The sequence below is a fragment of the Paramisgurnus dabryanus genome, chromosome 18 (assembly GCF_030506205.2).
Source record: "Paramisgurnus dabryanus chromosome 18, PD_genome_1.1, whole genome shotgun sequence".
In the NCBI taxonomy this organism is placed as follows: domain Eukaryota; kingdom Metazoa; phylum Chordata; class Actinopteri; order Cypriniformes; family Cobitidae; genus Paramisgurnus; species Paramisgurnus dabryanus.
In genome coordinates this window covers 23,248,888-23,272,872 of record NC_133354.1, presented here as the reverse complement: position 1 = coordinate 23,272,872, position 23,985 = coordinate 23,248,888, and the positions used below count along the sequence as shown (strand labels likewise).

Below are 23,985 nucleotides of genomic sequence, written 5' to 3'. Positions count from 1 at the left end.
GACGGGGTATGCCCCCACTTATCTGATGTTCGGCAGACATGTGCGGATGCCCACGGACCTGGTCTTGGGAGTGGCCGCTGGCCAAGAGGAAGGGAGCGTGACGGAATGGGTGGGGCGCCACCACCAACGGCTGCACTTTGCTTACGAACAGGTATCCCAGAAGATACGGGCTACAGGGGAAAAGAACAAGCGGCTGTACGACCGGACGGCCCGGGACGCCCCCTTGTTACCAGGAGAGAGAGTCTTGGTACGAGACAATCGGCGGCAAGGCAAAGGAAAGCTGAGTGACTGTTGGGAGACCACCCCGTACGTAGTCTGCAGGCAACAGAGGCCGGGACAGCCGGTGTATACCATCCGGCCGGAAGGAAAGGCCGGCCCTGAACGTGTGGTGCACCGAAACATGATTCGCCCTTGCCCAAATTATCCCGAGGTCGCGAAGGAGGTAGTGGCGGAACCGGCACCGACGGCCCCCTGGATGGAAGGATGGGCTGTGGTACCAGGCCTACCCGTGGTAGCACCACCCCCGGCCACCCCAGGAGAGCCAGAGCTAGCACCTGAGCCAGTTGAACCCCCGGCCGCCCAGGGACAGCCAGAGCCAGTACCAGAGCCAGCCGAACCCCCGGCCGCCCAAAGACAACCTGAGGTTGTGCCCGAGCCTGCCGAACCTGACTCCCCTGTGAGGCGCTCCCAACGGGAGAATCGAGGCCGACCCCCTTCCCGTTACGGTGAGTGGACTACTCAAAGGCATTCCAGGGACTGGAATGCATTGGCGGGGGAGGATGTCACGGGGTGACGATCTTTCAGGGCGGAACCAAAAGTTGAGGAAGTTTTGGTTCCGCCCGGATGTTTCCGTCCAGACCGGAAAGCGGAAACACCGGACATCCGGCAGATTCACGGAGGCTGTAATCAGCCGATTGGGCACAGCTGTGCCTAGTTGAAGAGATCGCCGGGTAATTGGATGATTATAGTACAGAGAGGAGTATATAAAGCACAGTTAGAACACAGTTAAGGGTGCTTAGTGTGTGCTGGGAAACGGAGCTGTGCTCATTTTTGGACGTGGTGGCTGTCTGTGGTTCTCTCTCTCTCTCGTTGCAGTCTTGATTGTGGATCTGCTGGAGTAAACAGGAAAATCCTATGGGTAAAAAGGAACTTGTTCTAACCAATACGGAAGGAGTAAAGCAGGAAGAAAATTGACCTTCTGGTACAACGTAAACAAAGGCTCTTCGCCGTGAGTATACCCTTTTTGTGTGGAGTAACTGGCAAAAGTTAACTTGTGTAACTATTGGAAACCTCCAGGAGAAGGAGGGCGGCCCTACCCCTATAAGAGTGTGGTGGGCGAGCCGTGAGAAGTCCAACTTCAAACAGCCGCCGCAACGAGACTTATTGTGGTCGTATTTCCCATCGCCTTATCGTAGCCCAAGCGCAGTGGAGGACACCGGGCGCTTCCTTTGTTGTGGTGCACTTATAGTGTGGTGAGTGAGACTGTGTAATAAATCTTTTTCACGTTTGGAGTGGTGCTGTGTATTGCTGTGGGTTGCTGTGTGTCTTGTAGACGAAGCCCCGCATCATCCATTTTCTTCCACTGGGCAGAGGACGGAGAGGCCAACGACTACAGAAATCACTGTTACTATACGTAGTGTGCTGTTCGGAGTACGAAGGGACGCAGACTAAGAGCTGTCCGTGACCGTGAGTAGACCATTGGAAACATTCGTGGTGTGAACTTACCTGTGTCTGTTTTGTCGCAGAGTCAGAGGCGAAAGGGTCCGCCGCCCCGTGGTCTCTACGAAGAGGGCGCCCCCGTCTAGGAATCGATCGGCCTATGGGCCTTGGAGATAGGGCAGCGCTCGACCCGGTGAGGTGGTGTGTGACCTTCGCCCCTCTGTTGACCTACGGAGGAGAACCATACCTACCCAGAAAGCTGTAAACAGCGGAGCCGGTGAGAATTACTCGAAGTCGCAGTAACAGTGTCTTTGTGTTCTAGCGGCCACCTGTGGAGAGAGAGCAGAACGAGAGTGAGTCATTGAAGAGCAAACTGTGAACGTAATACCTGCCCAGAAAGCTGTAAACAGCAGAGCCGGTGAGAATTACTCGAAGTCTCAGCAACAGTGTCTTTGTGTTCTAGCGGCCACCTGTGGAGAGAGAGCAGAACGAGAGTGAATCATTGAAGAGCAAACTGTGAATGTGATACCTACCCAGAAAGCTGTAAACAGCAGAGCCGGTGAGAAATACTCGAAGTCTCAGTAACAGTGTCTTTGTGTCCTAGCGGCCACCTGTGGAGAGAGAGCAGAACGAGAGTGAATCGTTGAAGAGCAAACTGTGAACGTGATACCTACCCAGAAAGCTGTAAACAGCAGAGCCGGTGAGAAATACTCGAAGTCTCAGTAACAGTGTCTTTGTGTCCTAGCGGCCACCTGTGGAGAGAGAGCAGAACGAGAGTGAATCATTGAAGAGCAAACTGTGAACGTGATACCTACCCAGAAAGCTGTAAACAGCAGAGCCGGTGAGAATTACTCGAAGTCTCAGCAACAGTGTCTTTGTGTTCTAGCGGCCACCTGTGGAGAGAGAGCAGAACGAGAGTGAATCATTGAAGAGCAAACTGTGAACGTGATACCTACCCAGAAAGCTGTAAACAGCAGAGCCGGTGAGAATTACTCGAAGTCTCAGTAACAGTGTCTTTGTGTTCTAGCGGCCACCTGTGGAGAGAGAGCAGAACGAGAGTGAATCATTGAAGAGCAAACTGTGAACGTGATACCTACCTAGAAAGCTGTAAGCAGCAGAACCGGTGAGCAATACCCGAAGTCCAAGTAACAGTGTCATTTGTGTCCTAGTGGCCGCCTGTGGAGAGCAAGGAGAAACAATTGGAGAACAGACTGTGTAACGTGATACCTACCCAGAGAGCTGCAAGCAGCAGAGCCGGTGAGAAACACCTCAAGTGCAAGCTAACAGTGCTTTTGTGTCACAGTGACTATTTGTGGGGCACAAGGAGAACGTGGGCGGACGTACGACAGGGAACGTAAAGGCACGTGGGGCGAGGACCCCCTGCCGACCCGAGGAAGGGTACACCGGCAGTGGAGATCCTCCTTACCAGTCACACCAAAAATTATTCTGCCTCCAGGACGGAAGAAGGAGGGCGCCACGGTTAGCAGGGTCCAGGCCGGAGCCTGACGTTTCCCTTTCTCCCCCGGCTTATGGTGGTTGGCACCCCTGTTGCCCTTGGCCTGTCTGCCCGTGGCTGCAGTCTCCCTGGAGGGAGAAGAAGAGACCTATTAGTTTTAATTTCCCCTTTCCCCAAATTCCCAGTTCTTTTAAATATTTAAACTAAATAAAGCTTGTTTTAAATTTTACTTACCTGTTCCCGTGTTTGTCTGGTTATTGGGTTGGCTTTGGGGACCTCCTCGAGGTGGGAGTTGCAAAGGGGCGTGGCTTTAGTTAAAATAGCCAGCCCCTGGTGGTGACATAAACATAAAGTCATGTTTATGTCTAAACCAAAACCACCCCCAGACAGCAGACAACTCCTGGCAGACAACAATCTGTATGTACTTTACAAGTTTGCTAATTTTTAGGAATTTGTATAATCAATTTTAAAATTTTGTATGATTTGCTTTCGTCTCGTGATATTGAGCTTGGGTATCATAATTGTTTATATTTTATAATCTTACATTTTTTTAAGATTTACTTTGTATGGATTCATACGACTTACGCACCATGTAAAATACTTATGATTTCCCATAAGATTAGGTTGGTCAGAACTTGGCTTTTTGGAGTTACAACAAACCGGACACCATACCATGGCATTAGAAAGAGCCAGCATATCATTTTAAATATCTCTTCATGTGTTCAGCTAAAGAAAGGGAGTCGTATACACCTGGGAATGGATGAGCGTGAGTAAATGATGGGAGAATTTTCACATTTAAGTGAACCATTTAATCATGCATCTTCACGATTGTTCTTAAACGATACCGGCTTGGAAGCAGCGCATTTGAATGTCAATGCCAGATGAAGATGTCAAGATGTTCAGTCAGCATGTTTTTATTGCTCCTTCAGGATGCTATTAATCTGCCCCACCATTACAGCTCACTGAAAACCTCCCTGTGGATCACACAACCTGCATCAAGCTCCATTTGGGTGAATGGCACACCGGGAGGTTATTACACTTTGCTATTTCATTTCACCAGGGTACTGACTGTAGCTGTTCCTTCCTTATACCGCCAACCCACCATTACCCTGTAAATAAGAGTTCTGAGGCAAGTTCAGGGACAAAAATTGGTTGAGACAGGCGGGGGGCTGACATTTTTCTGCATGGGTTCTCTAAACCTATCCCATACATCTCTGGAGATGTGTAGGTTGCATTGTAGACACGATTAAACAGGAACTTGGTATCCGCCTATTTGAATGACTGTGTTGCAATGAAGCGCCTTTGGGGTAGTTGTATAAAAAATACATGCATGAAAGATTCAACCTTCAGGATGCTTCTTTTTATCATACTTGAGCAAACTAAATCAATGTGCTGTCATGGGGAGAGCAGGCATGTGGCAGTAGCCGCAGGATGAAGATGATGTTTGAAAAATTTAAATGAAGGGACTACATGTTTGAAAATCAAGGTTCTATAAAGGGTGATGCCATAGAAGTGCCATATTTCATTTACCAAAGAACATTTTAGTCAACATTTCCTAAAAGCACCATTATGAATGTTATGCATGTGTTACAGGTTCTTTATGGAACCATACATGAAATAAAATCATTTTTGGCTGTACAATTCCATAAAGAACCTTTTACATCCGAAAAACCTTTCTGTTTCACAAAGTGTTCCTTATAGTGGAAAATGTTACAGACAATAAAAAGGTAAGAAAAATATATTCTTTTGAGATCCAAAAATCAAAAGCTCTTTTATAGCATCGCTGTAAATAACCTTTTATAGCACCTTTATTTTTAAGAGTGTGGACACTGGACAGCCCAACCAACAACATTTTAGGAACCTTAACCGTCAAAAATGTTTAAATGTGGACTTTGCCATGGATTTTGCGTACGCACACTTTACGATCAAATTTGTGCGTACGCACACTTTATATATGAGGCCCCTTAGCAGGTAAAAATATTATTGTTAAAGCTGAACAAAAACAAACTACTTTTATTAGATGGGATTAGATGTTTCCAGACCAATGGCAGAATAAAGTGTGTTTGGGAAACCTGTTAGAAATAAAAATGTAAGGAATTTTATTAGGTCACACTATTGAGGAGGAAAATACCAGCCTGATTGTACATATTTTACAAGTTGGCTAATTCATATGAATTTATACGAAGTAAATCGTGCAAAAACGTATGATTATTTAAAAAACAAAATTGCCATGAGATAGCGTTAAAAAATACACACCGTATTAGCAGACAATAAAATAAAACAAAAACAACTTCTGGTCATGTTTATTTACAATTATTTATTATATTTAATACAAATATTTAAATGGTTTATTTTTAAAAAGTGTAAAATAAATGTCAAGAATTACCAATACAAAATTTTGGCGAGTGTACATCAAATCTACAATGGAGTTGTTAACTATATAGAAGATAGGGCGAGTTTCAGTTTCAGACACGACACATGTGTGCATGCTCGTAGTTTTTGTTTACAAGGTAACATTGCAAACTACTGTCCTGGCACACATATAGGTTTCTGCTGATCTGTGTGAATGGGGTTGTTGTGACAATATTTTGGTATGTACGCAAAATTTTTCAAAAACTTAAAGGAAAATCTTTTGCATTGTAAAAATGTGGTTGTGTAAATGTATCCTAAAATACAAAGAATAACTGTAGTTTAAAGAAGAAAAAACTTAAACTGAAATTACAAATTTGCACTACAATACAAACAAACAAAAACTAAATGCCAATAGTATGTTGTAATTTTAATGACCTCCCTTTCTGTTCAGCTGAATCATAAATGGATTATACAGTATATGTGAAAGTGATTGTATGGGAGTGTAAAAGCAATGGTGCATTTATGGCAGATTTTTGCTTCTTCTGCAAGCACTTTAGTATGCTGCATAACTCCCTTGCCTGAAGTATGTTGGATTTGTTTCATCATAAGCAGATGAAACAATTTATGGGGCATGTTATAAAAATAGAAGTAAAACTACAAAAAAAAAAACAAGTGGCACTTCCAAAACTGTTGTAATCAGCATAAATGCACGTGGCAATGGCATGCACAATTATATTAGCCACATGCTTTGTACATTAAGCAAAGTATACACAATAAACCCAGCAAACAGGAAACCATTTCTCATAAAGATCTTATTTAGAGGGCAATAAATGTCAAGTAACATAAACTCGCACTACAAACCTCCATTCTAGATCATTTATGACCGATAATGAATGCAAAAAAGTCTGCATGTGACGTTATGATTTTCTCTAATATTTTTTGGCTAAATTTCATAAAATGTTCAGCTTCATATTTTTTTCAAATTTTCTATCATTCATGTGTATAATGTTTTGGTTATGTTCTCAATTTATGCTTAATAAACAAATAATAAAGAAACAATGCGTGACTCAATCCGGCAGCACTTCACCGTCTCGAGACACGTTCTAATTAAAATGACTTAATCGAATTGAAATATCACCATTCTTAAGTGATGTGACATTAAGAGTAACAGCCAGCCCGCAAGGTTATCCAGAGGGCTGATAAGTAAGTTGGTGTGATCACTCGGCTGCGGGTTGCGCAATGGGAGGTGAATGGCGAAGAAGGACATTTGTCTTGATGAAGCTGGTTGGTGGCAGACGAGAAGGGCGTGACCTCCTGATGCCCTGCTGTTTGTCACAGACAGTCAATCAATAATCAAAGGCCATGATAGATCTCTGAAACGAGAAGGCAAAGATCATGTGGCACTTCGCGCGACATGAGCAGAGATAAAGGCGAGAGCTCATCCTTGGGTCTAACCTTAACATTCATCACCGACCCAGCGGCCTCATTAACATCCTGTCGAATTACAGATCGGTCTGTCTTAACCAGGGCCACCTCCGTTGCTTTCAGATGGAGAAAAATATAATCAGTCACAGAATCTCCATATCTACTCACTTTTTTAGATTGTGAGACTGCTTGATGAGTTTACATGGGGAGATCTGTTGACACAGATGACACATGGTCGAAATTATTTCAGCCTTAAGGAAATATCGTACAATTTCTACAGTTTGGTACATCTGATAGCTTCACTTTTAAATTTAATAACATAGATCAAAAATAAAATTATCAATGGGGGAAACATTTGTATAATCACAAAAGTTTGTGTGTAAAGGCCCAAGTATACTTTACTTTTTTTTGTCCGCACAGCTTCCAAAGTATACTCAACCACAGATAAGCGTGGATGACCACTTTTGACATATATGCAGTACTATTGATTTCTTACACAAATGATTACCCTACCAGGTTTTGTATTATTTACCAGACTTTAAGTCTAGTCCAAATCATGATTTCTGAAAAAATAAAATAAAATCAACATTAATATATAATTACATTTTTTACATTAAAATAATTATTGATTTATTCATTACAGCAAGATGGTCTTTCTGCTGGGCCTTAGGCCTGTCGCACCTCCTACAATGTCAAAAGGACTATGCATGGCAGGGGCGTCCTCTTTAGCTGGGGATCACCACTCATTAACGTTTTGCCCCTTGACCCAGAATGTCTCCTGGTGGCGTGGCGGCGACCAGGGACGTCTCCCTGACACCCCCTGCAGCAAAACCTAATTTACTCCCCAAGCCTTGTCTCGTCGTTTCAGCCAAAGCCAGTGGCTTGCTTTCTCTGCTTCCTCAGAGAGCTCTTTGGTGGTTCTGCTCATTATGGCTCCTTGTTGTCCCATGTCCTTGAGCAGACATGATATTGATCTGCCCACAAAGTCTCTGGCTCCCACCTCCACCGGGTACAGCTTCACACTCCATCCGCTTTTCCTACACACTTTCCCGACCAAGTCTGTATACTTCACCTTTTTTCTCTCATATGCTGCTTCCAGTCCCTCCTTCCATGGCACTGTCAGCTCAATCAGTATCACTGACTTTACAGCTACAGACCACAGCACCACATCAGTGTTAATTTTGGCAGCAAATTCTGATGTAGTCTTAGTCTTTTGAATAACACACCATTTAGTTTTAGTCTTATTTTAGTCATCTGAAATATTTTAGTCTTAGTCTAGTTTTAGTCGACGAAATATCATAAGAGTTTTAGTCTTAGTCTAGTCTTAAGTTTTTTAGTCTGTTATGGAACGGTAATAAGGTTTGAATATGCAATACAGAGACAGATTTAATGGTTGTTAAAGAAAACACGTATTTTATTTTATTCTTAATGTCAAAAAAACTGACCGTGGCTTTTCACAAAAGATAATATCACATAAAATAAGCATAAGGCCCGCTCTACCTAAAAAATATAAATGATCCCTAAAAAAAGATATGCCAATGACATGCACACACAGATACACACGCGCGCAGACACACAGACAGAGACACACACACGCACTTTGTCAAGTCATGTAAAACCACAACATATACTATAATAGTAACGTTACACATTTCATTCAATTTGAGGACACTGAATATTTATACTCAGTATTAATTCAGACAATCCAATACAATCAATACAGTTCAGATGTGTATTCCATTTGTTTCTATGTTATACCAAGTTTAGCGAAAACACTGTGGTTTATCTTATAAAATAACCTTAGCGTGCATGTTTACCTTTGCATGTATTTCTGGATGAGTCATTTTTACAGGCTGTCGTCTTGTCATATTTGAAGTGTGACCAGATTAGACGCTAGCTCTGACATTGTTGTTGTTAATGAGACATGTCTTCAGACCGCGGGTGCACCGCAACACGTTAGCGTGTTGCTAACGAGCGAAGTCAACTGAAATCAGCCAAAGCTGGGTAACGAAGACTGTACAACTAAATATAATGTAAACAACCTGTTGTGAAAACGAACTTTGACGCGGGTTTTTAAAATGCCTCTACTGCCTGCTGCCTGCGTAGATCAACCTACCCTCAAAGATTCGCTCTGATTGGATCCCACAAAACTTTCCCCACAAAATGAGTAGCTCTGATTGGATCTCTTCTCCATTCGTCCCTCCCTAACATTTTCGTCTTATTTTTATTTGTTGACTAAAGTGTCAGTTATATTTCGTTACAGTCTTCATCATCATATCTGACTTTTATGTAGTTTTTATTTAGTCTTCGTCCGTGAAAAAAGGTTCCTTGACGAATATTTTTCGTCATCGTCTCCGTCAACGAAATTAACACTGCACCACATGTGGTCTTAATGTGGTGCTGCATATCTCCTGTGGGAAATGGAGTTGCCTTCCCAGATCTACTTCCATCTTCCACCACGCCCCTGATGTTATTAACTTTGTGGGTGGTCTCTTGCTGTTATGCCTTGTGGGTTCTCCCTGCCTGAGGAAGTTGAATTCTGAATCGGCTCTGTGTTGTACTTTGCTGGTTTGCCTCCTGCCGACTTTTCTCCAGCACCTCTGCCAGCTTCCTGAGCACTTGGTCCTGCCGCCATCTAAGCTGACCTTGTATAAGCACTGTTTTACAGCCTGCTAGAACATGCTGGAGTGAGGCGTTGATGGTCCCGCAGAGGATTATTCTGTTCCAAGTCATTGGTGAAGGTTTTTTAGGCGGTGTCATATGTTGCCCTAATCAGGAAACCTGTGGCAGTTTCCAGAACTCTGCCCAGCTAATTGCTCGGCTTGCGACGCCCTCCCATGTTGTCCACTGCCCCAGTGTCACAGACCTTACTCTGAGCTCCTCCTGCTCAATACTGGTGACCTCTGCTTCCACTAGGCCCTTCCTCTCCTTCCTACTTGCTTTGGACTATAGAATTGGTGGCTCACTCCATCCAAGGCCTGCCCGCCCTGTCTAGACAATGCCCACAATTTGTTGTTGTTTCAATCTTCCTTTCACCTTCTGCACATCCTCCTTGGCCCTCCAATTCCTTCCAGTCTCAACTCTGGCATTTGCATCAACCACTGTCCTGTCGGTGAAGTCCCTTAATTCCATCACCAGCCTTGCCTTCTCCTGCCTATAGCCCAAGGTAATGGATTTTATGGGTAACTTTAGTTTTTTTGTTGTACAATTTAAGTTTGTACAAGACTATTGTAAAGAAATTAAGAATAAGCCAGAGAGATTTAATGATCACATCAATCAATGTCATTGGATGGTCACTCCAGACTGATGGTCAGAAATTGTTTTTATCATTTAAGAAACATCTCCAAATTGAGATTATTGCTGCCCAAAGTTACAATGGAGTTGATTATTCATGCTTTTATCTCTTCTCGCCTTGATTATTGTAATTCTATTTTTATCTGTTTTAACAAATCTGGAATGACAGCCGTCGCAACAACCGTGAATTATCAGGATGAAGCACATCTCAAGTGAGAAAGAGCCACAGAATTATACCATAGCTAACCACAAGCTGAAGGCACCGCTGGGATTCGAACCCAGGATCTCCTGTTTACTAGACAGGCACTTTAACCAACTAAGCCACGGCGCCAGCCTCTCTGAGTGGCTAAAGGAACGGAGAGTAAAAGTATGAGCAGATCAAACAATGTGAGAAGAAAACCACGAAGAAGGGCCATCAGAGCTAAAAGGCTACGACTCTGGTGGGACTCGAACCCACAACCTTTGAATCAATTCGTTTCATAATCTAGAAGTCCAATGCGCTATCCATTGCGCCACAGAGCCTACAGTGCAGCCACTTGATGTTTTGCACACAATCCTAGAGGAAGACAGATTTCAGTTCTTATTAGCTTCTGTATATTTCAGCCCAAGAGTTACAATTACTATTTGTACCTCCTGCTTTTTACATATGACAGTGAGCACAATTGTCAAATGGGAGGCAGTTCTGGGATGCGAATTCAGGATCTCCAGATTAAAGGACAGGCGCTTTGACCAGCTAATGCTGTGCAACCTAACGTCACAAGTCTTTGGATCTTTTGAAAACACAAACAAGTCTTTCATGTTTTCTACTACAGGACCTCCTGCCTTTTATGTAGACCAGAGAGAACAGCAGCTGAAATGTTGGAATCGCGGGATTTGAACAGTCAGTTTACATGACATGATCATTAAACAGCTATGCCAGGGCATCCTAAAATTGCACAGTGCGAAGTTACACAACAATCTGATACCGAAAACAGTCGAGTGGAGGCTAGAGACCACAACCTCTGACAGAAGGCACCACTGGGATTTGAACCCAGGATCTCCTGTTTACAAGACAGGCACTTTGACCAGCTAAGCCATGGCGCCCTGACAAATTAAGCCGACGGAGTCAAGTCCTATCAATGAAGGCTTTAGGCTAAAGAGTGTCAAAGAACTGCAATGGTCCATTTGCAAGTTTTCTAGAAAGTTTTGCCCATTGTCTAGAAAGTTTTGCCCATTGTCTAGGTCTTTTCCTTGAAAATAGACAGCCGTCGCAACAACCGTGAATTATCAGGATGCAGCAAATCTCAAGTGAGAAAGAGCCACAGAATTATACCATAGCTGACCACAAGCTAAAGGCACCGCTGGGATTCGAACCCAGGATCTCCTGTTTACTAGACAGGCACTTTAACCAACTAAGCCACGGCGCCTACCCACACCCACGCTTTGTGGGAGGGTGAATCACAGTGTGAAGTTACACAACAATCTGATACCGAAAACAGTCGAGTGGAGGCTAGAGACCACAACCTCTGACAGAAGGCACCACTGGGATTTGAACCCAGGATCTCCTGTTTACAAGACAGGCAGTTTGACCAGCTAAGCCATGGCACCCTGACAAATTAAGCCGACGGAGTCAAGTCCTATCAATGAAGGCTTTAGGCTAAAGAGTGTCAAAGAACTGCAATGGTCCATTTGCAAGTTTTCTAGAAAGTTTTGCCCATTGTCTAGAAAGTTTTGCTCATTGTCTAGAAAGTTTTGCTCATTGTCTAGGTCTTTTCCGTGAAAATAGACAGCCGTCGCAACAACCGTGAATTATCAGGATGCAGCACATCTCAAGTGAGAAAGAGCCACAGAATGATACCATAGCTGACCACAAGCTAAAGGCACCGCTGGGATTCGAACCCAGGATCTCCTGTTTACTAGACAGGCACTTTAACCAACTAAGCCACGGCGCCACCCTCTCTGAGTGGCTAACGGAACGGAGAGTAAAAGTATGAGCAGATCAAACAATGTGAGAAGAAAACCACGAAGAAGGGCCATCAGAGCTAAAAGGTTACGACTCTGGTGGGACTCGAACCCACAACCTTTGAATCGCTTCGTTTCATAATCTAGAAGTCCAATGCGCTATCCATTGCGCCACAGAGCCTACAGCGCAGCCCCTTGATGTTTTGCACACAATCCTAGAGGAAGACAGATTTCAGTTCTTATTAGCTTCTGTATATTTAAGCCCAAGAGTTACAATTACTATTTGTACCTCCTGCTCTTTACATATGACAGTGAGCACAATTGTCAAATGGGAGGCAGTTCTGGGATGCGAATTCAGGATCTCCAGATTAAAGGACAGGCGCTTTGACCAGCTAATGCTGTGCAACCTAACGTCACAAGTCTTTGGATCTTTTGAAAACACAAACAAGTCTTTCATGTTTTCTACTACAGGACCTCCTGCCTTTTATGTAGACCAGAGAGAACAGCAGCTGAAATGTTGGAATAGCGGGATTTGAACAGTCGGTTTACATGACATGATCATTAAACAGCTATGCCAGGGCATCCTAAAATTGCATGGCGTTATTTGAATAAAGCCAAGCACAAGAAAGTCAGATTTCCCTGTGGACCTCCTTCCTTTAATCTAGATCGGAGAGCACAGCCGTTGAAAGAAAGGCACGGCGTGGATTTGAACAGTCTGTTGACAAGACAGGCTCTTCGACCAGTTGATACTGGGCACCCTATCAGACTGTTATGAGAGCTGTCATAAGAACCTTGAATTATCAGGCGATTGCATATCATCTGACAAAGAGCCACAAATACAGCACTAAGCTTTCCACAGACTAAAGGCACCGCTGGGATTCGAACCCAGGACCTCCTGTTTACGAGACAGGCGCTTTAACCAACTAAGCCACGGCGCCTACCCACACCCACGCTTTGTGGGAGGGTGAGTCACAGTGTGAAGTTACACAACAATCTGATAGCGAAAACAGTCGAGTGGAGGCTAGAGACGACAACCTCTGACAGAAGGCACCACTGGGATTTGAACCCAGGATCTCCTGTTTACAAGACAGGCACTTTGACCAGCTAAGCCATGGCGCCCTGACAAATTAAGCCGACGGAGTCAAGTCCTATCAATGAAGGCTTTAGGCTAAAGAGTGTCAAAGAACTGCGATGGTCCATTTGCAAGTTTTCTAGAAAGTTTTGCCCATTGTCTAGAAAGTTTTGCTCATTGTCTAGGTCTTTTCCGTGAAAATAGACAGCCGTCGCAACAACCGTGAATTATCAGGATGCAGCACATCTCAAGTGAGAAAGAGCCACAGAATTATACCATAGCTGACCACAAGCTAAAGGCACCGCTGGGATTCGAACCCAGGATCTCCTGTTTACTAGACAGGCACTTTAACCAACTAAGCCACGGTGCCTACCCACACCCACGCTTTGTGGGAGGGTGAGTCACAGTGTGAAGTTACACAACAATCTGATACCGAAAACAGTCGAGTGGAGGCTAGAGACCACAACCTCTGACAGAAGGCACCACTGGGATTTGAACCCAGGATCTCCTGTTTACAAGACAGGCACTTTGACCAGCTAAGCCATGGCGCCCTGACAAATTAAGCCGACGGAGTCAAGTCCTATCAATGAAGGCTTTAGGCTAAAGAGTGTCAAAGAACTGCAATGGTCCATTTGCAAGTTTTCTAGAAAGTTTTGCCCATTGTCTAGAAAGTTTTGCTCATTGTCTAGGTCTTTTCCGTGAAAATATGCAGCCATCGCAACAACCGTGAATTATCAGGATGCAGCACATCTCAAGTGAGAAAGAGCCACAGAATTATACCATAGCTGACCACAAGCTAAAGGCACCGCTGGGATTCGAACCCAGGATCTCCTGTTTACTAGACAGGCACTTTAACCAACTAAGCCACGGCGCCAGCCTCTCTGAGTGACTAACGGAACGGAGAGTAAAAGTATGAGCAGATCAAACAATGTGAGAAGAAAACCACGAAGAAGGGCCATCAGAGCTAAAAGGCTACAACTCTGGTGGGACTCGAACCCACAACCTTTGAATCACTTCGTTTCATAATCTAGAAGTCCAATGCGCTATCCATTGCGCCACAGAGTCTACAGCGCAGCCCCTTGATGTTTTGCACACAATCCTAGAGGAAGACAGATTTCAGTTCTTATTAGCTTCGGTATATTTCAGCCCAAGAGTTACAATTACTATTTGTACCTCCTGCTCTTTACATATGACAGTGAGCACAATTGTCAAATGGGAGGCAGTTCTGGGATGCGAATTCAGGATCTCCAGATTAAAGGACAGGCGCTTTGACCAGCTAATGCTGTGCAACCTAACGTCACAAGTCTTTGGATCTTTTGAAAACACAAACAAGTCTTTCATGTTTTCTACTACAGGACCTCCTGCCTTTTATGTAGACCAGAGAGAACAGCAGCTGAAATGTTGGAATAGCGGGATTTGAACAGTCGGTTTACATGACATGATCATTAAACAGCTATGCCAGGGCATCCTAAAATTGCATGGCGTTATTTGAATAAAGCCAAGCACAAGAAAGTCAGATTTCCCTGTGGACCTCCTTCCTTTAATCTAGATCGGAGAGCACAGCCGTTGAAAGAAAGGCACGGCGTGGATTTGAACAGTCTGTTGACAAGACAGGCTCTTCGACCAGTTGATACTGGGCACCCTATCAGACTGTTATGAGAGCTGTCATAAGAACCTTGAATTATCAGGCGATTGCATATCATCTGACAAAGAGCCACAAATACAGCACTAAGCTTTCCACAGACTAAAGGCACCGCTGGGATTCGAACCCAGGACCTCCTGTTTACGAGACAGGCGCTTTAACCAACTAAGCCACGGCGCCTACCCACACCCACGCTTTGTGGGAGGGTGAGTCACAGTGTGAAGTTACACAACAATCTGATAGCGAAAACAGTCGAGTGGAGGCTAGAGACCACAACCTCTGACAGAAGGCACCACTGGGATTTGAACCCAGGATCTCCTGTTTACAAGACAGGCACTTTGACCAGCTAAGCCATGGCGCCCTGACAAATTAAGCCGACGGAGTCAAGTCCTATCAATGAAGGCTTTAGGCTAAAGAGTGTCAAAGAACTGCGATGGTCCATTTGCAAGTTTTCTAGAAAGTTTTGCTCATTGTCTAGGTCTTTTCCGTGAAAATAGACAGCCGTCGCAACAACCGTGAATTATCAGGATGCAGCACATCTCAAGTGAGAAAGAGCCACAGAATTATACCATAGCTGACCACAAGCTAAAGGCACCGCTGGGATTCGAACCCAGGATCTCCTGTTTACTAGACAGGCACTTTAACCAACTAAGCCACGGTGCCTACCCACACCCACGCTTTGTGGGAGGGTGAGTCACAGTGTGAAGTTACACAACAATCTGATACCGAAAACAGTCGAGTGGAGGCTAGAGACCACAACCTCTGACAGAAGGCACCACTGGGATTTGAACCCAGGATCTCCTGTTTACAAGACAGGCACTTTGACCAGCTAAGCCATGGCGCCCTGACAAATTAAGCCGACGGAGTCAAGTCCTATCAATGAAGGCTTTAGGCTAAAGAGTGTCAAAGAACTGCAATGGTCCATTTGCAAGTTTTCTAGAAAGTTTTGCCCATTGTCTAGAAAGTTTTGCTCATTGTCTAGGTCTTTTCCGTGAAAATATGCAGCCATCGCAACAACCGTGAATTATCAGGATGCAGCACATCTCAAGTGAGAAAGAGCCACAGAATTATACCATAGCTGACCACAAGCTAAAGGCACCGCTGGGATTCGAACCCAGGATCTCCTGTTTACTAGACAGGCACTTTAACCAACTAAGCCACGGCGCCAGCCTCTCTGAGTGACTAACGGAACGGAGAGTAAAAGTATGAGCAGATCAAACAATGTGAGAAGAAAACCACGAAGAAGGGCCATCAGAGCTAAAAGGCTACAACTCTGGTGGGACTCGAACCCACAACCTTTGAATCACTTCGTTTCATAATCTAGAAGTCCAATGCGCTATCCATTGCGCCACAGAGTCTACAGCGCAGCCCCTTGATGTTTTGCACACAATCCTAGAGGAAGACAGATTTCAGTTCTTATTAGCTTCGGTATATTTCAGCCCAAGAGTTACAATTACTATTTGTACCTCCTGCTCTTTACATATGACAGTGAGCACAATTGTCAAATGGGAGGCAGTTCTGGGATGCGAATTCAGGATCTCCAGATTAAAGGACAGGCGCTTTGACCAGCTAATGCTGTGCAACCTAACGTCACAAGTCTTTGGATCTTTTGAAAACACAAACAAGTCTTTCATGTTTTCTACTACAGGACCTCCTGCCTTTTATGTAGACCAGAGAGAACAGCAGCTGAAATGTTGGAATAGCGGGATTTGAACAGTCGGTTTACATGACATGATCATTAAACAGCTATGCCAGGGCATCCTAAAATTGCATGGCGTTATTTGAATAAAGCCAAGCACAAGAAAGTCAGATTTCCCTGTGGACCTCCTTCCTTTAATCTAGATCGGAGAGCACAGCCGTTGAAAGAAAGGCACGGCGTGGATTTGAACAGTCTGTTGACAAGACAGGCTCTTCGACCAGTTGATACTGGGCACCCTATCAGACTGTTATGAGAGCTGTCATAAGAACCTTGAATTATCAGGCGATTGCATATCATCTGACAAAGAGCCACAAATACAGCACTAAGCTTTCCACAGACTAAAGGCACCGCTGGGATTCGAACCCAGGACCTCCTGTTTACGAGACAGGCGCTTTAACCAACTAAGCCACGGCGCCTACCCACACCCACGCTTTGTGGGAGGGTGAGTCACAGTGTGAAGTTACACAACAATCTGATAGCGAAAACAGTCGAGTGGAGGCTAGAGACCACAACCTCTGACAGAAGGCACCACTGGGATTTGAACCCAGGATCTCCTGTTTACAAGACAGGCACTTTGACCAGCTAAGCCATGGCGCCCTGACAAATTAAGCCGACGGAGTCAAGTCCTATCAATGAAGGCTTTAGGCTAAAGAGTGTCAAAGAACTGCGATGGTCCATTTGCAAGTTTTCTAGAAAGTTTTGCCCATTGTCTAGAAAGTTTTGCTCATTGTCTAGGTCTTTTCCGTGAAAATAGACAGCCGTCGCAACAACCGTGAATTATCAGGATGCAGCACATCTCAAGTGAGAAAGAGCCACAGAATTATACCATAGCTGACCACAAGCTAAAGGCACCGCTGGGATTCGAACCCAGGATCTCCTGTTTACTAGACAGGCACTTTAACCAACTAAGCCACGGTGCCTACCCACACCCACGCTTTGTGGGAGGGTGAGTCACAGTGTGAAGTTACACAACAATCTGATACCGAAAACAGTCGAGTGGAGGCTAGAGACCACAACCTCTGACAGAAGGCACCACTGGGATTTGAACCCAGGATCTCCTGTTTACAAGACAGGCACTTTGACCAGCTAAGCCATGGCGCCCTGACAAATTAAGCCGACGGAGTCAAGTCCTATCAATGAAGGCTTTAGGCTAAAGAGTGTCAAAGAACTGCAATGGTCCATTTGCAAGTTTTCTAGAAAGTTTTGCCCATTGTCTAGAAAGTTTTGCTCATTGTCTAGGTCTTTTCCGTGAAAATATGCAGCCATCGCAACAACCGTGAATTATCAGGATGCAGCACATCTCAAGTGAGAAAGAGCCACAGAATTATACCATAGCTGACCACAAGCTAAAGGCACCGCTGGGATTCGAACCCAGGATCTCCTGTTTACTAGACAGGCACTTTAACCAACTAAGCCACGGCGCCAGCCTCTCTGAGTGACTAACGGAACGGAGAGTAAAAGTATGAGCAGATCAAACAATGTGAGAAGAAAACCACGAAGAAGGGCCATCAGAGCTTAAAGGCTACGACTCTGGTGGGACTCGAACCCACAACCTTTGAATCACTTCGTTTCATAATCTAGAAGTCCAATGCGCTATCCATTGCGCCACAGAGTCTACAGCGCAGCCCCTTGATGTTTTGCACACAATCCTAGAGGAAGACAGATTTCAGTTCTTATTAGCTTCGGTATATTTCAGCCCAAGAGTTACAATTACTATTTGTACCTCCTGCTCTTTACATATGACATTGAGCACAATTGTCAAATGGGAGGCAGTTCTGGGATGCGAATTCAGGATCTCCAGATTAAAGGACAGGCGCTTTGACCAGCTAATGCTGTGCAACCTAACGTCACAAGTCTTTGGATCTTTTGAAAACACAAACAAGTCTTTCATGTTTTCTACTACAGGACCTCCTGCCTTTTATGTAGACCAGAGAGAACAGCAGCTGAAATGTTGGAATCGCGGGATTTGAACAGTCGGTTTACATGACATGATCATTGAACAGCTATGCCAAGGCATCCTAAAATTGCATGGCGTTATTTGAATAAAGCCAAGCACAAGAAAGTCAGATTTCCCTGTGGACCTCCATACTTTAATCTAGATCGGAGAGCACAGCCGTTGAAAGAAAGGCACGGCGTGGATTTGAACAGTTTGTTGACAAGACAGGCTCTTCGACCAGTTGATACTGGGCACCCTATCAGACTGTTATGAGAGCTGTCATAAGAACCTTGATTTATCAGGCGATTGCATATCATCTGACAAAGAGCCACAAATACAGCACTAAGCTTTCCACAGACTAAAGGCACCACTGGGATTCGAACCCAGGACCTCCTGTTTACGAGACAGGCGCTTTAACCAACTAAGCCACGGCGCCTACCCACACCCACGCTTTGTGGGAGGGTGAGTCACAGTGTGAAGTTACACAACAATCTGATAGCGAAAACAGTCGAGTGGAGGCTAGAGACCACAACCTCTGACAGAAGGCACCACTGGGATTTGAACCCAGGATCTCCTGTTTACAAGACAGGCACTTTGACCAGCTAAGCCATGGCACCCTGACAAATTAAGCCGACGGAGTCAAGTCCTATCAATGAAGGCTTTAGGCTAAAGAGTGTCAAAGAACTGCAATGGTCCATTTGCAAGTTTTCTAGAAAGTTTTGCCCATTGTCTAGAAAGTTTTGCCCATTGTCTAGGTCTTTTCCTTGAAAATAAACAGCCGTCGCAACAACCGTGAATTATCAGGATGCAGCACATCTCAAGTGAGAAAGAGCCACAGAATTATACCATAGCTGACCACAAGCTAAAGGCACCGCTGGGATTCGAACCCAGGATCTCCTGTTTACTAGACAGGCACTTTTACCAACTAAGCCACGGCGCCAGCCTCTCTGAGTGGCTAACGGAACGGAGAGTAAAAGTATGAGCAGATCAAACAATGTGAGAAGAAAACCACGAAGAAGGACCATCAGAGCTAAAAGGCTACGACTCTGGTGGGACTCGAACCCACAACCTTTGAATCACTTTGTTTCATAATCTAGAAGTCCAATGCGCTATCCATTGCGCCACAGAGCCTACAGCGCAGCCCCTTGATGTTTTGCACACAATCCAAGAGGAAGACAGATTTCAGTTCTTATTAGCTTCTGTATATTTCAGCCCAAGAGTTACAATTACTATTTGCACCTCCTGCTCTTTACATATGACAGTGAGCACATTTGTCAAATGGGAGGCAGTTCTGGGATGCGAATTCAGGATCTCCAGATTAAAGGACAGGCGCTTTGACCAGCTAATGCTGTGCAACCTAACGTCACAAGTCTTTGGATCTTTTGAAAACACAAACAAGTCTTTCATGTTTTCTACTACAGGACCTCCTGCCTTTTATGTAGACCAGAGAGAACAGCAGCCGAAATGTTGGAATCGCGGGATTTGAACAGTCGGTTTACATGACATGATCATTGAACAGCTATGCCAGGGCATCCTAAAATTGCATGGCGTTATTTGAATAAAGCCAAGCACAAGAAAGTCAGATTTCCCTGTGGACCTCCATGCTTTAATCTAGATCGGAGAGCACAGCCGTTGAAAGAAAGGCACGGCGTGGATTTAAACAGTCTGTTGACAAGACAGGCTCTTCGACCAGTTGATACTGGGCACCCTATCAGACTGTTATGAGAGCTGTCATAAGAACCTTGAATTATCAGGCGATTGCATATCATCTGACAAAGAGCCACAAATACAGCACTAAGCTTTCCACAGACTAAAGGCACCGCTGGGATTCGAACCCAGGACCTCCTGTTTACGAGACAGGCGCTTTAACCAACTAAGCCACGGCGCCTACCCACACCCACGCTTTGTGGGAGGGTGAGTCACAGTGTGAAGTTACACAACAATCTGATAGCGAAAACAGTCGAGTGGAGGCTAGAGACCACAACCTCTGACAGAAGGCACCACTGGGATTTGAACCCAGGATCTCCTGTTTACAAGACAGGCACTTTGACCAGCTAAGCCATGGCGCCCTGACAAATTAAGCCGACGGAGTCAAGTCCTATCAATGAAGGCTTTAGGCTAAAGAGTGTCAAAGAACTGCGATGGTCCATTTGCAAGTTTTCTAGAAAGTTTTGCCCATTGTCTAGAAAGTTTTGCTCATTGTCTAGGTCTTTTCCGTGAAAATAGACAGCCGTCGCAACAACCGTGAATTATCAGGATGCAGCACATCTCAAGTGAGAAAGAGCCACAGAATTATACCATAGCTGACCACAAGCTAAAGGCACCGCTGGGATTCGAACCCAGGATCTCCTGTTTACTAGACAGGCACTTTAACCAACTAAGCCACGGTGCCTACCCACACCCACGCTTTGTGGGAGGGTGAGTCACAGTGTGAAGTTACACAACAATCTGATACCGAAAACAGTCGAGTGGAGGCTAGAGACCGCAACCTCTGACAGAAGGCACCACTGGGATTTGAACCCAGGATCTCCTGTTTACAAGACAGGCACTTTGACCAGCTAAGCCATGGCGCCCTGACAAATTAAGCCGACGGAGTCAAGTCCTATCAATGAAGGCTTTAGGCTAAAGAGTGTCAAAGAACTGCAATGGTCCATTTGCAAGTTTTCTAGAAAGTTTTGCCCATTGTCTAGAAAGTTTTGCTCATTGTCTAGGTCTTTTCCGTGAAAATATGCAGCCATCGCAACAACCGTGAACTATCAGGATGCAGCACATCTCAAGTGAGAAAGAGCCACAGAATTATACCATAGCTGACCACAAGCTAAAGGCACCGCTGGGATTCGAACCCAGGATCTCCTGTTTACTAGACAGGCACTTTAACCAACTAAGCCACGGCACCAGCCTCTCTGAGTGACTAACGGAACGGAGAGTAAAAGTATGAGCAGATCAAACAATGTGAGAAGAAAACCACGAAGAAGGGCCATCAGAGCTAAAAGGCTACAACTCTGGTGGGACTCGAACCCACAACCTTTGAATCACTTCGTTTCATAATCTAGAAGTCCAATGCGCTATCCATTGCGCCACAGAGTCTACAGCGCAGCCCCTTGATGTTTTGCACACAATCCTAGAGGAAGACAGATTTCAGTTCTTATTAGCTTCGGTATATTTCAGCCCAAGAGTTACAATTACTATTTGTACCTCCTGCTCTTTACATATGACAGTGAGCACAATTGTCAAATGGGAGGCAGTTCTGGGATGCGAATTCAGGATCTCCAGATTAAAGGACAGGCGCTTTGACCAGCTAATGCTGTGCAACCTAACGTCACAAGTCTTTGGATCTTTTGAAAACACAAACAAGTCTTTCATGTTTTCTACTACAGGACCTCCTGCCTTTTATGTAGACCAGAGAGAACAGCAGCTGAAATGTTGGAATCGCGGGATTTGAACAGTCGGTTTACATGACATGATCATTGAACAGCTATGCCAAGGCATCATAAAATTGCATGGCGTTATTTGAATAAAGCCAAGCACAAAAAAAGTCAGATTTCCCTGTGGACCTCCATACTTTAATCTAGATCGGAGAGCACAGCCGTTGAAAGAAAGGCACGGCGTGGATTTGAACAGTTTGTTGACAAGACAGGCTCTTCGACCAGTTGATACTGGGCACCCTATCAGACTGTTATGAGAGCTGTCATAAGAACCTTGATTTATCAGGCGATTGCATATCATCTGACAAAGAGCCACAAATACAGCACTAAGCTTTCCACAGACTAAAGGCACCACTGGGATTCGAACCCAGGACCTCCTGTTTACGAGACAGGCGCTTTAACCAACTAAGCCACGGCGCCTACCCACACCCACGCTTTGTGGGAGGGTGAGTCACAGTGTGAAGTTACACAACAATCTGATAGCAAAAACAGTCGAGTGGAGGCTAGAGACCACAACCTCTGACAGAAGGCACCACTGGGATTTGAACCCAGGATCTCCTGTTTACAAGACAGGCACTTTGACCAGCTAAGCCATGGCACCCTGACAAATTAAGCCGACGGAGTCAAGTCCTATCCATGAAGGCTTTAGGCTAAAGAGTGTCAAAGAACTGCAATGGTCCATTTGCAAGTTTTCTAGAAAGTTTTGCCCATTGTCTAGAAAGTTTTGCCCATTGTCTAGGTCTTTTCCTTGAAAATAAACAGCCGTCGCAACAACCGTGAATTATCAGGATGCAGCACATCTCAAGTGAGAAAGAGCCACAGAATTATACCATAGCTGACCACAAGCTAAAGGCACCGCTGGGATTCGAACCCAGGATCTCCTGTTTACTAGACAGGCACTTTTACCAACTAAGCCACGGCGCCAGCCTCTCTGAGTGGCTAACGGAACGGAGAGTAAAAGTATGAGCAGATCAAACAATGTGAGAAGAAAACCACGAAGAAGGACCATCAGAGCTAAAAGGCTACGACTCTGGTGGGACTCGAACCCACAACCTTTGAATCACTTTGTTTCATAATCTAGAAGTCCAATGCGCTATCCATTGCGCCACAGAGCCTACAGCGCAGCCCCTTGATGTTTTGCACACAATCCAAGAGGAAGACAGATTTCAGTTCTTATTAGCTTCTGTATATTTCAGCCCAAGAGTTACAATTACTATTTGCACCTCCTGCTCTTTACATATGACAGTGAGCACATTTGTCAAATGGGAGGCAGTTCTGGGATGCGAATTCAGGATCTCCAGATTAAAGGACAGGCGCTTTGACCAGCTAATGCTGTGCAACCTAACGTCACAAGTCTTTGGATCTTTTGAAAACACAAACAAGTCTTTCATGTTTTCTACTACAGGACCTCCTGCCTTTTATGTAGACCAGAGAGAACAGCAGCCGAAATGTTGGAATCGCGGGATTTGAACAGTCAGTTTACATGACATGATCATTGAACAGCTATGCCAGGGCATCCTAAAATTGCACAGTGTGAAGTTACACAACAATCTGATACCGAAAACAGTCGAGTGGAGGCTAGAGACCACAACCTCTGAAAGAAGGCACCACTGAGATTTGAACCCAGGATCTCCTGTTTACAAGACAGGCACTTTGACCAGCTAAGCCATGGCGCCCTGACAAATTAAGCCGACGGAGTCAAGTCCTATCAATGAAGGCTTTAGGCTAAAGAGTGTCAAAGAACTCCAATGGTCCATTTGCAAGTTTTCTAGAAAGTTTTGCCCATTGTCTAGAAAGTTTTGCCCATTGTCTAGGTCTTTTCCTTGAAAATAGACAGCCGTCGCAACAACCGTGAATTATCAGGATGCAGCACATCTCAAGTGAGAAAGAGCCACAGAATTATACCATAGCTGACCACAAGCTAAAGGCACCGCTGGGATTCGAACCCAGGATCTCCTGTTTACTAGACAGGCACTTTAACCAACTAAGCCACGGCGCCTACCCACACCCACGCTTTGTGGGAGGGTGAGTCACAGTGTGAAGTTACACAACAATCTGATACCGAAAACAGTCGAGTGGAGGCT

The 23,985-nt window shown here is 44.8% G+C and overlaps 41 non-coding genes across 41 annotated transcripts; all 41 read right to left on the bottom strand.

Moving 5' to 3' along the window:
* Window positions 1-10,443: 10,443 nt before the first annotated feature.
* Window positions 10,444-10,517, bottom strand: trnat-agu (transfer RNA threonine (anticodon AGU)). Its single transcript has one exon. It is a non-coding gene; the product is annotated as a tRNA-Thr (tRNA).
* Window positions 10,518-10,618: 101 nt separating this feature from the next.
* Window positions 10,619-10,708, bottom strand: trnar-ucu (transfer RNA arginine (anticodon UCU)). The gene is given in 2 exon segments: window positions 10,619-10,654; window positions 10,672-10,708. It is a non-coding gene; the product is annotated as a tRNA-Arg (tRNA).
* A 487-nt stretch (window positions 10,709-11,195) lies between these two features.
* Window positions 11,196-11,269, bottom strand: trnat-ugu (transfer RNA threonine (anticodon UGU)). The gene has a single exon. It is a non-coding gene; the product is annotated as a tRNA-Thr (tRNA).
* Window positions 11,270-11,518: 249 nt separating this feature from the next.
* On the bottom strand, window positions 11,519-11,592 carry trnat-agu (transfer RNA threonine (anticodon AGU)). Its single transcript has one exon. It is a non-coding gene; the product is annotated as a tRNA-Thr (tRNA).
* Window positions 11,593-11,699: 107 nt separating this feature from the next.
* On the bottom strand, window positions 11,700-11,773 carry trnat-ugu (transfer RNA threonine (anticodon UGU)). The gene has a single exon. It is a non-coding gene; the product is annotated as a tRNA-Thr (tRNA).
* A 270-nt stretch (window positions 11,774-12,043) lies between these two features.
* On the bottom strand, window positions 12,044-12,117 carry trnat-agu (transfer RNA threonine (anticodon AGU)). The gene has a single exon. It is a non-coding gene; the product is annotated as a tRNA-Thr (tRNA).
* A 101-nt stretch (window positions 12,118-12,218) lies between these two features.
* On the bottom strand, window positions 12,219-12,308 carry trnar-ucu (transfer RNA arginine (anticodon UCU)). The gene is given in 2 exon segments: window positions 12,219-12,254; window positions 12,272-12,308. It is a non-coding gene; the product is annotated as a tRNA-Arg (tRNA).
* Window positions 12,309-12,991: 683 nt separating this feature from the next.
* Window positions 12,992-13,065, bottom strand: trnat-cgu (transfer RNA threonine (anticodon CGU)). Its single transcript has one exon. It is a non-coding gene; the product is annotated as a tRNA-Thr (tRNA).
* A 107-nt stretch (window positions 13,066-13,172) lies between these two features.
* trnat-ugu (transfer RNA threonine (anticodon UGU)) lies at window positions 13,173-13,246 on the bottom strand. Its single transcript has one exon. It is a non-coding gene; the product is annotated as a tRNA-Thr (tRNA).
* Window positions 13,247-13,495: 249 nt separating this feature from the next.
* trnat-agu (transfer RNA threonine (anticodon AGU)) lies at window positions 13,496-13,569 on the bottom strand. The gene has a single exon. It is a non-coding gene; the product is annotated as a tRNA-Thr (tRNA).
* A 107-nt stretch (window positions 13,570-13,676) lies between these two features.
* trnat-ugu (transfer RNA threonine (anticodon UGU)) lies at window positions 13,677-13,750 on the bottom strand. Its single transcript has one exon. It is a non-coding gene; the product is annotated as a tRNA-Thr (tRNA).
* Window positions 13,751-13,999: 249 nt separating this feature from the next.
* trnat-agu (transfer RNA threonine (anticodon AGU)) lies at window positions 14,000-14,073 on the bottom strand. Its single transcript has one exon. It is a non-coding gene; the product is annotated as a tRNA-Thr (tRNA).
* A 101-nt stretch (window positions 14,074-14,174) lies between these two features.
* trnar-ucu (transfer RNA arginine (anticodon UCU)) lies at window positions 14,175-14,264 on the bottom strand. Its single transcript is given in 2 exon segments — window positions 14,175-14,210; window positions 14,228-14,264. It is a non-coding gene; the product is annotated as a tRNA-Arg (tRNA).
* A 683-nt stretch (window positions 14,265-14,947) lies between these two features.
* Window positions 14,948-15,021, bottom strand: trnat-cgu (transfer RNA threonine (anticodon CGU)). The gene has a single exon. It is a non-coding gene; the product is annotated as a tRNA-Thr (tRNA).
* A 107-nt stretch (window positions 15,022-15,128) lies between these two features.
* On the bottom strand, window positions 15,129-15,202 carry trnat-ugu (transfer RNA threonine (anticodon UGU)). The gene has a single exon. It is a non-coding gene; the product is annotated as a tRNA-Thr (tRNA).
* A 228-nt stretch (window positions 15,203-15,430) lies between these two features.
* On the bottom strand, window positions 15,431-15,504 carry trnat-agu (transfer RNA threonine (anticodon AGU)). Its single transcript has one exon. It is a non-coding gene; the product is annotated as a tRNA-Thr (tRNA).
* A 107-nt stretch (window positions 15,505-15,611) lies between these two features.
* On the bottom strand, window positions 15,612-15,685 carry trnat-ugu (transfer RNA threonine (anticodon UGU)). Its single transcript has one exon. It is a non-coding gene; the product is annotated as a tRNA-Thr (tRNA).
* Window positions 15,686-15,934: 249 nt separating this feature from the next.
* On the bottom strand, window positions 15,935-16,008 carry trnat-agu (transfer RNA threonine (anticodon AGU)). Its single transcript has one exon. It is a non-coding gene; the product is annotated as a tRNA-Thr (tRNA).
* A 101-nt stretch (window positions 16,009-16,109) lies between these two features.
* Window positions 16,110-16,199, bottom strand: trnar-ucu (transfer RNA arginine (anticodon UCU)). Its single transcript is given in 2 exon segments — window positions 16,110-16,145; window positions 16,163-16,199. It is a non-coding gene; the product is annotated as a tRNA-Arg (tRNA).
* Window positions 16,200-16,882: 683 nt separating this feature from the next.
* On the bottom strand, window positions 16,883-16,956 carry trnat-cgu (transfer RNA threonine (anticodon CGU)). The gene has a single exon. It is a non-coding gene; the product is annotated as a tRNA-Thr (tRNA).
* Window positions 16,957-17,063: 107 nt separating this feature from the next.
* On the bottom strand, window positions 17,064-17,137 carry trnat-ugu (transfer RNA threonine (anticodon UGU)). The gene has a single exon. It is a non-coding gene; the product is annotated as a tRNA-Thr (tRNA).
* Window positions 17,138-17,386: 249 nt separating this feature from the next.
* Window positions 17,387-17,460, bottom strand: trnat-agu (transfer RNA threonine (anticodon AGU)). The gene has a single exon. It is a non-coding gene; the product is annotated as a tRNA-Thr (tRNA).
* Window positions 17,461-17,567: 107 nt separating this feature from the next.
* Window positions 17,568-17,641, bottom strand: trnat-ugu (transfer RNA threonine (anticodon UGU)). Its single transcript has one exon. It is a non-coding gene; the product is annotated as a tRNA-Thr (tRNA).
* A 249-nt stretch (window positions 17,642-17,890) lies between these two features.
* trnat-agu (transfer RNA threonine (anticodon AGU)) lies at window positions 17,891-17,964 on the bottom strand. Its single transcript has one exon. It is a non-coding gene; the product is annotated as a tRNA-Thr (tRNA).
* A 101-nt stretch (window positions 17,965-18,065) lies between these two features.
* trnar-ucu (transfer RNA arginine (anticodon UCU)) lies at window positions 18,066-18,155 on the bottom strand. Its single transcript is given in 2 exon segments — window positions 18,066-18,101; window positions 18,119-18,155. It is a non-coding gene; the product is annotated as a tRNA-Arg (tRNA).
* A 683-nt stretch (window positions 18,156-18,838) lies between these two features.
* trnat-cgu (transfer RNA threonine (anticodon CGU)) lies at window positions 18,839-18,912 on the bottom strand. The gene has a single exon. It is a non-coding gene; the product is annotated as a tRNA-Thr (tRNA).
* Window positions 18,913-19,019: 107 nt separating this feature from the next.
* trnat-ugu (transfer RNA threonine (anticodon UGU)) lies at window positions 19,020-19,093 on the bottom strand. The gene has a single exon. It is a non-coding gene; the product is annotated as a tRNA-Thr (tRNA).
* A 249-nt stretch (window positions 19,094-19,342) lies between these two features.
* Window positions 19,343-19,416, bottom strand: trnat-agu (transfer RNA threonine (anticodon AGU)). The gene has a single exon. It is a non-coding gene; the product is annotated as a tRNA-Thr (tRNA).
* Window positions 19,417-19,517: 101 nt separating this feature from the next.
* Window positions 19,518-19,607, bottom strand: trnar-ucu (transfer RNA arginine (anticodon UCU)). The gene is given in 2 exon segments: window positions 19,518-19,553; window positions 19,571-19,607. It is a non-coding gene; the product is annotated as a tRNA-Arg (tRNA).
* Window positions 19,608-20,290: 683 nt separating this feature from the next.
* trnat-cgu (transfer RNA threonine (anticodon CGU)) lies at window positions 20,291-20,364 on the bottom strand. The gene has a single exon. It is a non-coding gene; the product is annotated as a tRNA-Thr (tRNA).
* Window positions 20,365-20,471: 107 nt separating this feature from the next.
* On the bottom strand, window positions 20,472-20,545 carry trnat-ugu (transfer RNA threonine (anticodon UGU)). The gene has a single exon. It is a non-coding gene; the product is annotated as a tRNA-Thr (tRNA).
* A 249-nt stretch (window positions 20,546-20,794) lies between these two features.
* On the bottom strand, window positions 20,795-20,868 carry trnat-agu (transfer RNA threonine (anticodon AGU)). Its single transcript has one exon. It is a non-coding gene; the product is annotated as a tRNA-Thr (tRNA).
* A 107-nt stretch (window positions 20,869-20,975) lies between these two features.
* On the bottom strand, window positions 20,976-21,049 carry trnat-ugu (transfer RNA threonine (anticodon UGU)). Its single transcript has one exon. It is a non-coding gene; the product is annotated as a tRNA-Thr (tRNA).
* Window positions 21,050-21,298: 249 nt separating this feature from the next.
* On the bottom strand, window positions 21,299-21,372 carry trnat-agu (transfer RNA threonine (anticodon AGU)). The gene has a single exon. It is a non-coding gene; the product is annotated as a tRNA-Thr (tRNA).
* A 101-nt stretch (window positions 21,373-21,473) lies between these two features.
* trnar-ucu (transfer RNA arginine (anticodon UCU)) lies at window positions 21,474-21,563 on the bottom strand. The gene is given in 2 exon segments: window positions 21,474-21,509; window positions 21,527-21,563. It is a non-coding gene; the product is annotated as a tRNA-Arg (tRNA).
* A 684-nt stretch (window positions 21,564-22,247) lies between these two features.
* trnat-cgu (transfer RNA threonine (anticodon CGU)) lies at window positions 22,248-22,321 on the bottom strand. Its single transcript has one exon. It is a non-coding gene; the product is annotated as a tRNA-Thr (tRNA).
* A 107-nt stretch (window positions 22,322-22,428) lies between these two features.
* trnat-ugu (transfer RNA threonine (anticodon UGU)) lies at window positions 22,429-22,502 on the bottom strand. Its single transcript has one exon. It is a non-coding gene; the product is annotated as a tRNA-Thr (tRNA).
* A 249-nt stretch (window positions 22,503-22,751) lies between these two features.
* trnat-agu (transfer RNA threonine (anticodon AGU)) lies at window positions 22,752-22,825 on the bottom strand. Its single transcript has one exon. It is a non-coding gene; the product is annotated as a tRNA-Thr (tRNA).
* Window positions 22,826-22,926: 101 nt separating this feature from the next.
* Window positions 22,927-23,016, bottom strand: trnar-ucu (transfer RNA arginine (anticodon UCU)). Its single transcript is given in 2 exon segments — window positions 22,927-22,962; window positions 22,980-23,016. It is a non-coding gene; the product is annotated as a tRNA-Arg (tRNA).
* A 487-nt stretch (window positions 23,017-23,503) lies between these two features.
* On the bottom strand, window positions 23,504-23,577 carry trnat-ugu (transfer RNA threonine (anticodon UGU)). The gene has a single exon. It is a non-coding gene; the product is annotated as a tRNA-Thr (tRNA).
* A 249-nt stretch (window positions 23,578-23,826) lies between these two features.
* On the bottom strand, window positions 23,827-23,900 carry trnat-agu (transfer RNA threonine (anticodon AGU)). Its single transcript has one exon. It is a non-coding gene; the product is annotated as a tRNA-Thr (tRNA).
* Between the last annotated feature and the right edge of the window lie 85 nt (window positions 23,901-23,985).